This window comes from Camelus bactrianus, chromosome 12 (assembly GCF_048773025.1).
Source record: "Camelus bactrianus isolate YW-2024 breed Bactrian camel chromosome 12, ASM4877302v1, whole genome shotgun sequence".
Lineage (NCBI taxonomy): Eukaryota > Metazoa > Chordata > Mammalia > Artiodactyla > Camelidae > Camelus > Camelus bactrianus.
In genome coordinates this window covers 58,723,852-58,736,917 of record NC_133550.1, presented here as the reverse complement: position 1 = coordinate 58,736,917, position 13,066 = coordinate 58,723,852, and positions in this window count along the sequence as shown.

Genomic DNA, 13,066 nt, shown 5'->3' with positions numbered 1-13,066 from the left:
ATAATATGTACTTCACTAAAATTAACAACTACTATTTATCCGAAGAAATGATCAAGGAAGTAAATCGGCAAGCCATAGACTGGAGGAAATTCTCAATACACATATCTGACAACGACTCACATCCAGAAAATATAGTTTAAAGAAAATTTCAAATAACCACATTTAAAAGTAGGCTAAAAACTTCAATAGGCAATTCACAAATGAGAACACCCAAACAGCCAATAAACCCATGTAAAGTCGTTCAATATTGTGAACGTGCAAATTAAAACCACAACGAGACACTAGCTCACACTCACCAGAATAACTAACACTCAAAAGACAAGAAAACATAGCTTCTGGGTCGTCAGTGACCAAGAAATTCTACTCTTAGTATGTATACAAGAGAAATGAGCGTGTAAGTCCATCAAAGGGAAGTACAGAATTTTTATATCAATTTAGTCATAATAGCCAAATCCTAGAACTGATCAAAATGTCCAACAATGGAAAAAATGATGAAATTTAGTATGATAGGTATGAAATACTACACAGTAATATATATGAACAAACCACTCAGAGAGCCACATGGATTCATCTCAAAGGTCTTAGACTGAATGAAAGAGGCCAGTAGTTTCCATCTTCTGACTAGACCCTCATGCGTCCAAGTACACACGGTGTGATCTCATTCACAGATATTCCTGAACAGACCAAAGTAATCTATGGTGATTAAAGTCAGAACAGAAGTTACCTCTGGGGTGGTAATATTGACCGGGACCTTTAAGGGCAGGAAAGAATCTTCTGAGGTGTTGGTGGTTTTCTATATTTTGGCCAGCATGGCGGCTACAGTCATATACATATATAGGCATTCATTGAGTTCTTCACTGTATGTAAGTTAGACTTCAATAAAAAAGAGAAAGAAGTATTGAATTGCCCTTTCAAGTCCATTTTCCTGTTCCATTATCTTTCTCTTGTCAAATTGCAAGCACATCTGTATTTTATAGATACTAAATTTTGATCTATTAATGGTATTAAATTTTTTCAGATCTATTATTTATTGATTCTGCCCATTGATTTTGTTTATGGAATCTTTTATCATGCAGAGTAAAATTTTTATGTAGACAAATACTCTTCTTTTAAAGCTTCTGAGTCTGTAACTATGGTTAGCAAGTTCTCAAGGTCCCAGACTGGGCATGTATTTCCCTGGACATTCTGTAGGATTTTTATTCCTTCTTGTATATGTATATATTTAAATCTTTAATCTATATAGAATTTTTTGTGCATACTGTGTTCTATGGATTGAATTGTGTCCTTTCAAAATTCGTATGTTTAAGCCCTAACCCCCAATGTGACTGTATTTGATAAAAGGGCCTATAAGAAGGTAATGAAGGTTAAATGAGATCATTAGTGTGGGAGTGTGACACTGTAGGATTAGTACCCTTGTAAGAAGAAACATGACTCTTGGGCATATATCTGGAGAAAACTATAATTCGAAAATACACATGGACGCCAATGTTCACAGCAGCACTATTTATAATAGCCAAGATACGGAAACAACCTAACTGTCCATTGACAGATGACTGGATAAAGAAGTTGTGGTATATATATGATACATATGTTTATAACAAATACAAAAAAGAATAAAATAGTGCCATTTTCAGCAACATAGATGAACCTGGAGATCATTGTTCTAAGTGAAGTAAACCAGGAAGAGAAAGAAAAATACCATATAATATCACTTGTATATGGAATATTTTAAAAAGACACAAATGAACTTATTTACAAAACAGAAACAGACTCACAGACATAGAAAATAAACTTATGATTATCAGAGGGGGAAAGAGGGTGGGAAGGGATAAATTGGGAGTTCAAGGTTTGCAGATACTAACACACGCATATAAAATAGAGAAACAGTAAGTTCATACTTTACAGCACAGGGAACTATGTTCAGTATCTTGTAGTAACTTATGGTGAAAAAGAATATGAAGAAGAATATATGTATGTTCTTGTATGACTGAAACATTTTGCTGTACACCAGAAATTGACACAACATTGTAAACTAACTATACTTCAATTTTTAAAAAGTTTGAAAATTAAAAAAAAAAGAAGAGGAAGAAGAAGAAGAAAAGACATGAGAGAGAATTCCCACCAGAAACCACACCTTTCCAGGACCATCATCTTGAGTAACTTAGCCTCCAGAACTGTGAGAAAATAAATTTCTGTTGTTTAAGCCCCCAGTCTATGGTGCTTCGTCAGAAGAGACTAAAGATAACCTCTTATGGAAATCCATTTTTATTTTCTTCCAGATACATAATCAAACCCAAAAGATTTTAAGTAATCTTTCTTTACCCCACTGATTGAACTTCTCAAATATTTGGGGATGATGTTTGGATTCTCCATTCTATTACATGGATAAGTTTGCCATCTCTACACAAATTTCCACACCATGTGAAAGAATAAATACCCAGGAATAGCCATTTAAAAGAGAACACTGAGTATCAGGCTATACTATAAGGCTCCTGAAATCAAATTAGTAATAGTGTTGCCAACGGGGATAAACTGAGAAGTGTACTTTCACGTGTTGCTGGTGGAAATGTGAAGGCCACAGCGTTTGTAGAAATCCATTTGCCCAACAGCTATTAAAATACATATTCCCTTCAACAAGCCATTTCAGTTCAGGGTATGTACATACAGAAATGAAAGTGTAAGTACATAAGGGCATGAATCCTAGGGCGTTTACTTTAGTGTTGTCCTAAGTGGCAATGAACTGGAAATAAAGCGAATATGATTAATAGATCAATGGCTGGGTAAACTATGGAGCATTTACATAGAATATTGGACAGTCCATAACAGAAAATTACTTAAAACTATTTGAGGACTTGGAAAATTTCCCAAAAGGAGTTGTTGAGTGAGAAAAGTAAGATTCATGAAAGACTGCATACTCTGCCCCATCTGTGTAAGTAAAACACCAACCAACTTCTGATATCTATGTGTATGTCCCTATCTACATACAATCACATGAACACTAAGAGAAATATGGACAAATTCAGCATAGGTTGTTAATATAAGCATACAGTGAGAGCAAAGGGGAGAGAAGGGTTAAGTATGTGGGGAGAAAAGGACCACGCTAAGAAAAAGAAGGTTTATGAGTACATTTACACATTTCTGTAAATTGTGTGCATGTGCATGTGTGTGACTGTGTAGTGGAATACGTACAAAATCCTTTAAAGAATTTTCACATGAAAGAAAAAATATTGAAAATTAATAAACTGAGTTTAAGCACAAGAAGTTACAGTTAAACACCTGAGAAACAGACGATGGAACAGTAGAGGAAATATCACAAATTAAAGCAATAGAATATAAAGAGCTAGAAAAGTGACCAATAAAATTAAAACCTACTCATTTTAAAAGACTAATAAATTCAATAGATGTCTGGCAAGATTAATCAAGGAAAACGGAAGAAGGAGTACACACAGTAGCACGTAGAAATAGAGAGATGTCTGCCAAATGATACAACAGCTTGTCCTCAGAATCTAGGTTTGGAAGAGGAGTCGAACTTCACTTACGCCAACAATTGAAACAGTGATGAAATTCGCATCCACCTTAAGAGTATCTATAATCATACGTGTAGCTACTCCCACACTACAGTGGGTTTACAATGGGAAGATGTGGATCAAAGTAAACATCCTCAACAGTGAGACAGTGAGAAACCAAATCAATTTCCAAATATTTATTGAAGGTTAACTCTGTGCCAAGCCTTGTGCTAAAAGCTTTTGTTGCTTTCTCCTCTAATCTTCAGAGCAATCTTGTAAGGTAAGAACTATTATTATTAATTCACCCATTTTTTTCAGTTGAGGAAACTTCAACATAAAGACTTAAATAATTTGTCCAAAGTCAAATAGTTTGTAAGTGATACGAGCTGGAATCATCCCAGGTATTCTGAACCTCAGTTTCCCACTTGTGGAAGGTGGCTGGTGGCCTCTATCTCACAGGGGAGGACTTCAGAACAAGGAGATCAGGAGACTACATTCAAAAACTACGAAAGGTGGATGGATATTACTTGTAACATAGTAACTAAGAGCCCCCAGTCTTCAGAGACAGACAGATCAGAGTTCAAGTCTCTGCAACTGAAAAACTGTCTTGAGAAGGGGACTCTCTAAACCTCAGTTTACCGTTGCCAGACTGAGAAAGTGAAGACAAGTGAAGTTGCATTAAATTTGACTTCAGATAAACAATGACTAATTTTTAGCCTATGTATGTCCTACACAATGCTAGGAAAATAATTACACTGAAAAAAACTACTGCCCACTTGAAATTCAAATTTAACTGGGCAGCCTACATTTTATCTAGCAACCCTGCCTGAGGTTTCTTATCTGAAAGATGGATAAGGTAAAGGTGACTAACTGCCCAGCACGTTAGTGTCACTGAGTGTGTTAGTGTCTCCAAATAGTCATCCTATTCTTCTCCCTTACTAATAGAAGCCTCAATTGTAGCTGAGCATATAGCTACCCAAGTAAATGGCTACATTTCCGAACCATCCTTGTAGAACGTTGTGACTTAGTTCTGTCCAATGAACGTGACAGAAGAGGAGAGGGTGAGGTTCCCAGGAACTTGCCTTGAAAGTAAAAGGATATGTCCATCCTTGACCTCCTTTTCCTTCATCCTGTTTCACAAAACATGAACGTGATGGCTGGAATTCAAACAGCATCTAGACCATGAGGATTAGCCATGAGGCTTGTGTCTGTCCTAGGGTTTGCAGTCATAAGAGTTGGAAAGACTGGGGAGTAATGACCATTAACAGTGGTCCTTAACTTGGTTGCATATTAGAATCACCTGGGCAGCGTTTAAAATTCCCAATGTCCTGAACGATTAAATTAGAACCTCTGTGGGCATCTGTATTTCTAAACGCTCCCTAGGTTACATTATATGGCCAGAGTTGAGAACAGCTGTCCTAAATTCTCTTCTGTGTTTCCCAAACAATGTCCAATGGATAACAAGTTTCACTATGCCCTTCCATGCCCAACCAATGGAAATTATAACTCAGTAAGTTTTTGTTTTCACCAAGCACTCCAGAAGATGCTTATCTTCAGTCAGTTTTGGAAAACACTGTCTGGGTCAGTGTGTCTGGGTCTGTGCAACTAAAATTAAAATGATGATCAGAATCACTCGGAGAGATTTTTTTTTAACAACATTATTGAGGTATATTTTACATGCCATAAAATTCACCCATTTCACATGCACAATTCAATGATTTTTAGTAACTTTTCTGAACGGCACCATCAATCAGTTTTAAAGCATTTTCATTCCCCAAGTAAGATCCCTCATGCCCACTGACAGTTAATTCCCACTCCCACCCCCAGCCCCAGACATTTTCTGTCTCTAAAAATTTGCCTCTTCTGGACGTTGCCTATAAATAGAATCATACAATATGTGGTCTCTTGTGTCTGGCTTCTCTCACTTGGCATCGTGTTTCTGAACTTTTTTCACTTTGTCATGTTTTGAACTTTCACTTTGTGACGTTTTCATGATATAGCATTTGCCAGAACTTCCTTCTTTTTTGGCTGAGTGATATTTGGAATGTGTGTTAAAACCCAGACCTAGTAGTGGGATCCACCTCCTAGAAATTTTTATCCAGAATAATCTGCATTTCTAACATGCTCTCAGGTGCTACTGATGCTGCTGGTCCACACATCACACTCGAGGAGAGCATTGGTCCAGGAAATGCCAAACCATAACCACCTTCACTAACACACCTGTCTACTAAATACCATCCCCCACCCCCATCGTTATGAAGGGGCCCTGAGCATATGGGATCTTCCTGAGGAAGCTTACTGCTGGAAGTTGCTTTTATTTTTACTTTGTCATCTACTGACAAAGGTGTCACTGCAACAGAGTTCCCTGCCAAAATCTCGGAAGACATTTAGAAAAACAGAGAAATCAGATCATGGACACGTGGAAGCATTACATGTGTCCAATAACTGGGAAGAAAATATCTTAACTTCACTGATAATTCAAAGGATAAAAATTAAAATCGTATTACCCTATCAAATTCTCAGTGATGTATTTAAATATCAGATGCTCCATGTCGATGAGGGTGCGGTGAAATGAGTGCTCCCATGTACAGCCGGTGGAAGATTAATTGGTAAAACCATTTTGGAGGAACATAGCAATATTGTCTGTATCAAGACACTTAAAATGTCCGTGATCCTTTCTCTTCTTAATTATATTTTAAAATTAATCCTAACAAAATAAACAAACACACACGCATATACAATGCTGTTTGAGGCAGTGTTGTTCTTTCGTGTTGAAAAGCTAACTGCAACTTCAGTGTTCAACGTAGCAGGGAGAGGCGCTACTCATATTTTAATACATTCAATATGGTACGGAGGCTGAGTGGTGATTTTTTTGCTCCAACTTAGAAGAGTTCAAACCCCAGCCACGGCAATTACTGGCTGCATAACTGTGGGCAGATCACTTAATATCGCTCTGCCTCAGTTTCCTCATCTATAAACTAGGTACAATAATATGACCTTCCTCAAATGTGTGATGGTTAATTTCACGTGTTGACTTGACTGGACCACAGGGTGCACAGATACTTGGTAAAACATTATTCTAGGTGTTTCTGTGAGGGTGTTTTAGGGGGAGTTTAGACTGAGTTAAGTAAATGGTCCTCCTGTAATGTGGGCCTCACTTGAAGGCATGAAAAGAACAAAGAAGGATAATGCTTCTCCAGAGAAGAGAGAATCCCTCCCACCTGACTGCTGTCGAGCTGGGATGTTGGGCTGTTTAATGTTCAACTCAATTGAAACACTGACTCTCCTGGATCTCCAGGTTACTGACTACAGAACTTGGGACTTGTCAATCTTCACCATCATGGGAGCTGATTCCTTGTAACAGATCTCTTTTAATAGATGATAGGTAGGTAGGTAGGTAGATAGATCAATCGATAGATCAAATATATATAATAAATGTGTTCCTACTGATTCTGTTTTTCTGGAGAACTCTGGCTTATACAAAATGGCAGTACGGTGATTCCTCAAAAAATTAAAAATAGCATTAACCTGTGACCCAGGAATACCACTCCTGGGTATATACCAAAAGAAGTGAAAGCAGAGACTCAAACAGATGTTTGTAGGTCCCTGTTCATAGCAGCATTATTCACAATAGTCAAAGGGTGGAAGCAACTCAAGAGTCCATTGATCAGTGAACTGATAAACAAAATGTGGTCTATATCCATACAATGGAATGTTATTCAGGCTTAAATGGGAAGGAAATTTCTGACACACGCTGCAACGTGGCTTAACCTTGAAGACATTATGCTCCGTGAAATAAACCGACAAATACTGTATGAGTCCACTTACAGGAGGCACCTAGAATAGTCAAATTCATAAAAATAGAAAGTAAAATAGTGGTTACCAAAGGCTGCAGAGAGGGGAGAATGGAAAGTTAGTATTTAATGGTTACAGTTTCAGTTTGGAAACATGAAAAAGCCTAGTGGTGGATGGTGGGGTTGATTGTGGAACACTGCGAGTATACTTCATGCGACAGAATTATACACTTAAAATGGCTAAAATGGTAAATGTTATGTGTACTTTATCACAATAAAAAAAATGAAAGAATTACTCACTTCATAGAGCCTCTGTAAGAAATAAATGACTTAAAATATGCAAAACGGCATACACAGTAAGCATGAAGTCAATGGTGTTTGTTTCACAAATAAAAAGCCCACGTATTTTCAAAGTATATTACATGTAAAAATACTCAGGAGAGGAGGTAAAATTAAAATGCAAAATGATGCATTACCTTTACAATTCCAATTTTGCTTGAAATGTTTTTAAGATCTACATATATCTATGCATAGAAAAGGAAGAATGTGATCAGGAGCAATGAAATGTTAACCTGATTTGTTCTGCGTGAGGACAGTGCACGTGATGTTTGCTTGCCTTAATGTGTTTCTGATTTTCCCAATTTTGACAAAGGATATGTGTTATTTTTATAAACTTCACCCCTGAATGATGATTTGTGGTGCTGAAGGGGTGCTTATCTGTGTCCAATATCCTGTTGACACTTCCTTGTTAACTGCAGGTGCCTTTCTTCCCCCAGGAGGAGAGCCGACCAGCGTGCCATCTCCATGCACTGTTTATATCCCCAGACACTTCATCTGTGTGTCCAAGTCAGATCAAGGGTCTCTGTAGTAAGGACATTCCTTGGAGCATTTGCTCCACATCCCACCTTCAGAATAATTTTGAGAAGCAACAGAGACCTGGAGACTACAAATAGGAAATAGGAGTCAGGCAAGAAAGTTGGCTCCTGTCAGAGATGGGCAAACTTGGCACTTCTGTGTGTCTTCCACTTTTTTGTCAGTTCCAGAGACATCAGGGGACTCCCCCCACGTCCTGTATAATCAGGGCTTAGTTGGGTATCTCCAAGTCTGCACTAATTTCAGGGCTGTCTGCTGTTAATCACATTTTCTCTTGCTTTCTGGGTAATGGAGGATTTCAGAAGGAAAGCAAAACTCCAGAGAATGTCACATCACATCCTTCAAAATTTGGCCTTAAGTCTCATCACCTTGTTTCAGGTGTCCTACATCTAAAACATACCAGCCTCAGCTTTTCCCCATCTAATGTGGGGAATGTTCACACCAGGCATATACTTTTATCTCTGCCCACACGTCTTCTGCCTTTGTCAAAATACTTCCCACTTTTCAAGCCCTGAATGGGTCGTCATCTTTGTGCATCCTTTCCCAACTCTACAGACAGGATGGAGCTCCCCATCCTTTGAGTTGTCAGGGCAGTTGGCAACCACCCAAATCATTCTCCCTTGATGTATCTCCCTGGACAACCAGAATGTGAGCTTCTTGAGGGCAGGCAAGGTACTCACTCAGCTTTGTAGTAGGAGCTCAGTTGATACAGATCAGATACTAAAGTACTCCATTCCATTTCACCGTGGTTGTGACATATCCCCAATGGTATTCACAAGCTCGTATGCTAAATGGAGAGACTACTTTGCATGGCTGACAGGAGAATGTGAAGATCCAATAAATCATTGAAAATCTCTTATTCAGAAAGTTTCAAAATGATCCCAAGGGATCATGATAATAACCATGAACTTGCCTGACTCCAATGAAGCAAGCTGCGCCCAAAACATTGCTCTGGTCACAGCCTTGCTTTATCCTGCTAGAAATGGAAGCTTTTCAACTGCATTCACCTGAATAATTGAATGGCTCATTGCTTGGGAGAGGAACAATTGAGTATTCAACTGTTGGGAGAGGAACAATTGAATGATCTCCATTGTTTGGGAGAGGACTGATTGAATGTTCCACTGCTTTGAGAGACGAACAATTGAACATGAAACTATTTGGAAGAGAAATAATTAGGCATTCCATTGTTCAGGAGAGGAACAATGTAATATCCTACTCCTTGGGACAACATTTAGGGACAGACTTTGACCAACTGAGGACCCTATTGTACCTAAAAGTTCGTTTCCAAGTCATTTATTTGTTTGGAACAGAGAACATTTTTACCCAGAGAAACAATGTTTATAATGATTTATAGATTTGTAGGTTGCCAGCGTAATATCTTCTCCCTCCTCAGCATCAATTAACTTTCCCTTGTATGTGAAGTAGAGGGCAGGCTTCGGTTTCATTTACACCGTCCCTCCACTTCTGATGGTGCATCAGCAAGGAAGTGTATCCCTAAGTTCAGCCCTGGATGGCGCATCACCTGCCTTCACTGCAAACGTGACCTTTTCCTTCACTGTCCCTGTCCATTCAGTCCTTCACAGGTAGAACACACCAGATAGCCAGCCAAGTCACTCTCACAACCACTCTACCTAAATTGAAATCAGTGTATTTGCATAAAAGAAAGTAACTTTCTAGGCCAGTCCCTCCTCAGGGTGTCCTGCATGGTACATTGACTCAAATATTTTGCATCCAAAGGTCAGTGTTAAATCTCAGGTTCCTAGAATCCATTGCTTTATATTTCTTATGTTCCTAGAAGTGGAAGTTGTACCATCTGCTCGGCCACTGGGACAAGATTTCAAAGCCTTCACTCCCTTTCGGCTGGTTGCCCTCTTCTAGGCACTGAGATATATCTCTGACAGTGACAATGTCCTTCAGATAAGATTTTAAATAAATCCACCCATCTTCCCTTTTCTCCATTTTTATATCTGTGATAATTGTTTACAGAACTGGCTGCCGCAGTCACCCTCCCAATAACCATACCGGTGGGCAGCCCCCTCCCATGCTGACTCTGGGTTTGACCATGTTACTTGATTGACCAATGGGGTAAGAGTCAGTGTGATGCAAGCAGAGACCTGAAAAGTGCTTGTGTATTGGGGCTCGCTCTATCTAGTCTTAAAATTCTGCTATCACATGAGCAAGGCTGGTCTAGCTTGTTCAATGATGGGAGATGCATGGCCAAGTAAGTCACCCCTGTTGCCCCAACTGATGAGCTTTCAAATTCCAGGCGTATGAATGAGGTCACAGATTACCCACGCAGTCACCAGTCACTCTGCCAGGTGACAACAGGCTCAGGAGCAAACCCAGCAAAGGCCAGCCACACCGGCCCAAACTGAAAGAATTAGCGGATCCATGGAATCAGAAGCTGAAAAGATGATTATTGTCTTAAGCCAGTGAGTTGTGGAGTGGGTTATTACACAGCAAAAGCTAACTGGTACAGTAACTGATACCTAAAAGTTGGGAGCTGCTGTAACTAAAATCTAAAACATGCGGCACTGATTTTGGGATCAATGGATGGAGCCTGGAGAAGAGGCAAGGGAAATGTTAGTGAAGACGAGGAAAACTGAGCATGCTGTTAGTGGCAACTGGAAAAGTAGTGAGGAAACTGCAGTAGAAGATGACCTGTGATATATATTAGTGGAACAGTTAGTAACTCTGTCATGTGTGGTAATATAGGACAGCAAATGTGCTTTTGGCCTTAGCAAAATTATTTCTGAGAATAATGTTGGAAAGAATCAGTTGGCTTATTTAGATGCCTGTGATCAGATGCAGGAAAAGAGAGGGTAATAAAAGGAAGAAGTGTTCAGTTTGCAAGCAGAATTTAGAAGACACAAAGGGGTCGGGTTTTGCAAAATTGTAACATAAACTTTTTTTTTTAATATCAGTCTCTTGGGCCAGTAAGAGATTCTTAAAGTAAGTAATAACCTCAAGGTAAAGGTGAATTAAGGATGTGGCTCTAACTTCATAAAGACCTCGGAAAAATTAAATGAGCTGCCTCTCAGACATTCTTAGCTAAAGAAAAGGGCTTAGAAGAATCTTAGGGAAATTGTCCCAGGGTTAAGACAGGCTTTATATATGTATGTAAGATAGTGGTCTTACAATCTGATACATAGAAAATCCACAAAGTGTTGAGGTACTTTTGTCAGTAAAAGTGCCATCAGCTTTAACTGGATATGACTGATATTGCTCAAATTGCAAGAAGACCTCTATGCTCCCAACCGTACATGGACATAAAACAAGCAGAAAAATCTACTCAGTTGCCAACACAGGCATTTCTTATGGAAAAGAAAGAATATCTCAAAAGGGAAGGCTGAGAGCCAAGATAATGGACCCTTGAAAACAAGAGACCTGGAGTCCCTCTCAAGATGTTAAACTGGGTGTTGATCAAGAACACTGATCTCCACAGGAGGTGGGCAGGGCAACAGTGGCCTGGAGGGATTTCAGAATTGCTAAGATTGCTACCTGCCTTCCATTGTTTTCATTTTTATGATTGCCCCAGGGACCAGCATTCAAAGAACCACACCCACGGAGCCTCATCCATATCTGGACATGATATGGATCAGGAGACCCTGGACTTTAATTCTGATGCTCTAATTCGATGATATTTTAGAGGATCCAGAGATGGGACAAGCATATTTTGCATGTGGGTGGAATCTAATTGATTTTGCAGGGGCAAACCGTGGTAGATTGTAAAGGTGGCCACAGATTCTTCTTTAAAAGGCTTGCACGCTGGGAATTTTCACTCCCTTGCTTCTCTTGAAACTTGCCATCATTTGAATAAGGCTGGGCTAGTCTGCCATGTGAAAAAGCCTGAGCTAGCCTGCTGGATGATGCCAGGCATGTGGCACAGTTGCCCCGGCTGCTCCTAGCTAGAAAACCACCAGAAATTTGAGTGAAGCCATCTGAGGCCAGCCAACCTGCCAATACCAAGTGAATGCAAACATACGAGCAAGCTCTGGTGAGATTCACTGAGTCCAGCCCACGCAAAAGATCCACCCATCAGAGATGTGAGCAAAAAACTGACATACCCCTAAATACCTATGGTCTACTATTAACCACCGTATCCGAATGGTACTGTAAAATCATCAGAATAAATTACACATAGTTTAATTTGGGAACCTTAAACACACTCCATCTATACTATGTACTTACCACTCCCCCTCATCCATTCAAAACAATGTTTCTGCCTTTATTTACCTTGAAGAAGCCTTGCCTCTTACCTGACTGTAAACCTCTCTACCAAAACATGTGACATGGTGGTTAATCGCACAGGCTTTGGAGTCAAATTACCTGGGTTCAACTCTTAACTTCATGGTTACAAGTTCTGTGACTTTGAGTAAGTCATGTGACCTCACCACACTCCATTTTGTTAAAATAGGGATAATAATGGAACTCACCTCTAGGGCTGTGGGAAAATTACATGTATCAGTATGTGTTATCTGCTGACAGTGGTGCCTGGCATGTATTAATATTGTGTGATATCCGTTTCCATTATATGAGGTCCAAGAAGAGTCTTAGCCAATGGCAGATCTCCCCTACTTCCTGGTGCTTTGAGTAGCAACGTATTTCTATAAAGAAGTAATCATTAATCGAAGATGTGGGGAATCCCAAGAACTAATCAGATTAGGGAGCAGATGTGCTATGTTCACAATGCTGTCAGTACAAGGTGCTTGTGCAGCACTTTTCAGGATCTGGGAATGTTCCTCAGCCGTTATCTCAACCATCTCTGCCACCTGCCCTGCTAAGTTCTAAGCTTAAAAATGGGTAGATGACTTTTTACACGTTAGTGCTGTTTTATTATTAGAATCTACCTTCCTGTGCACAGGAAATAAGAAAAAACCTGTTGTACCACCT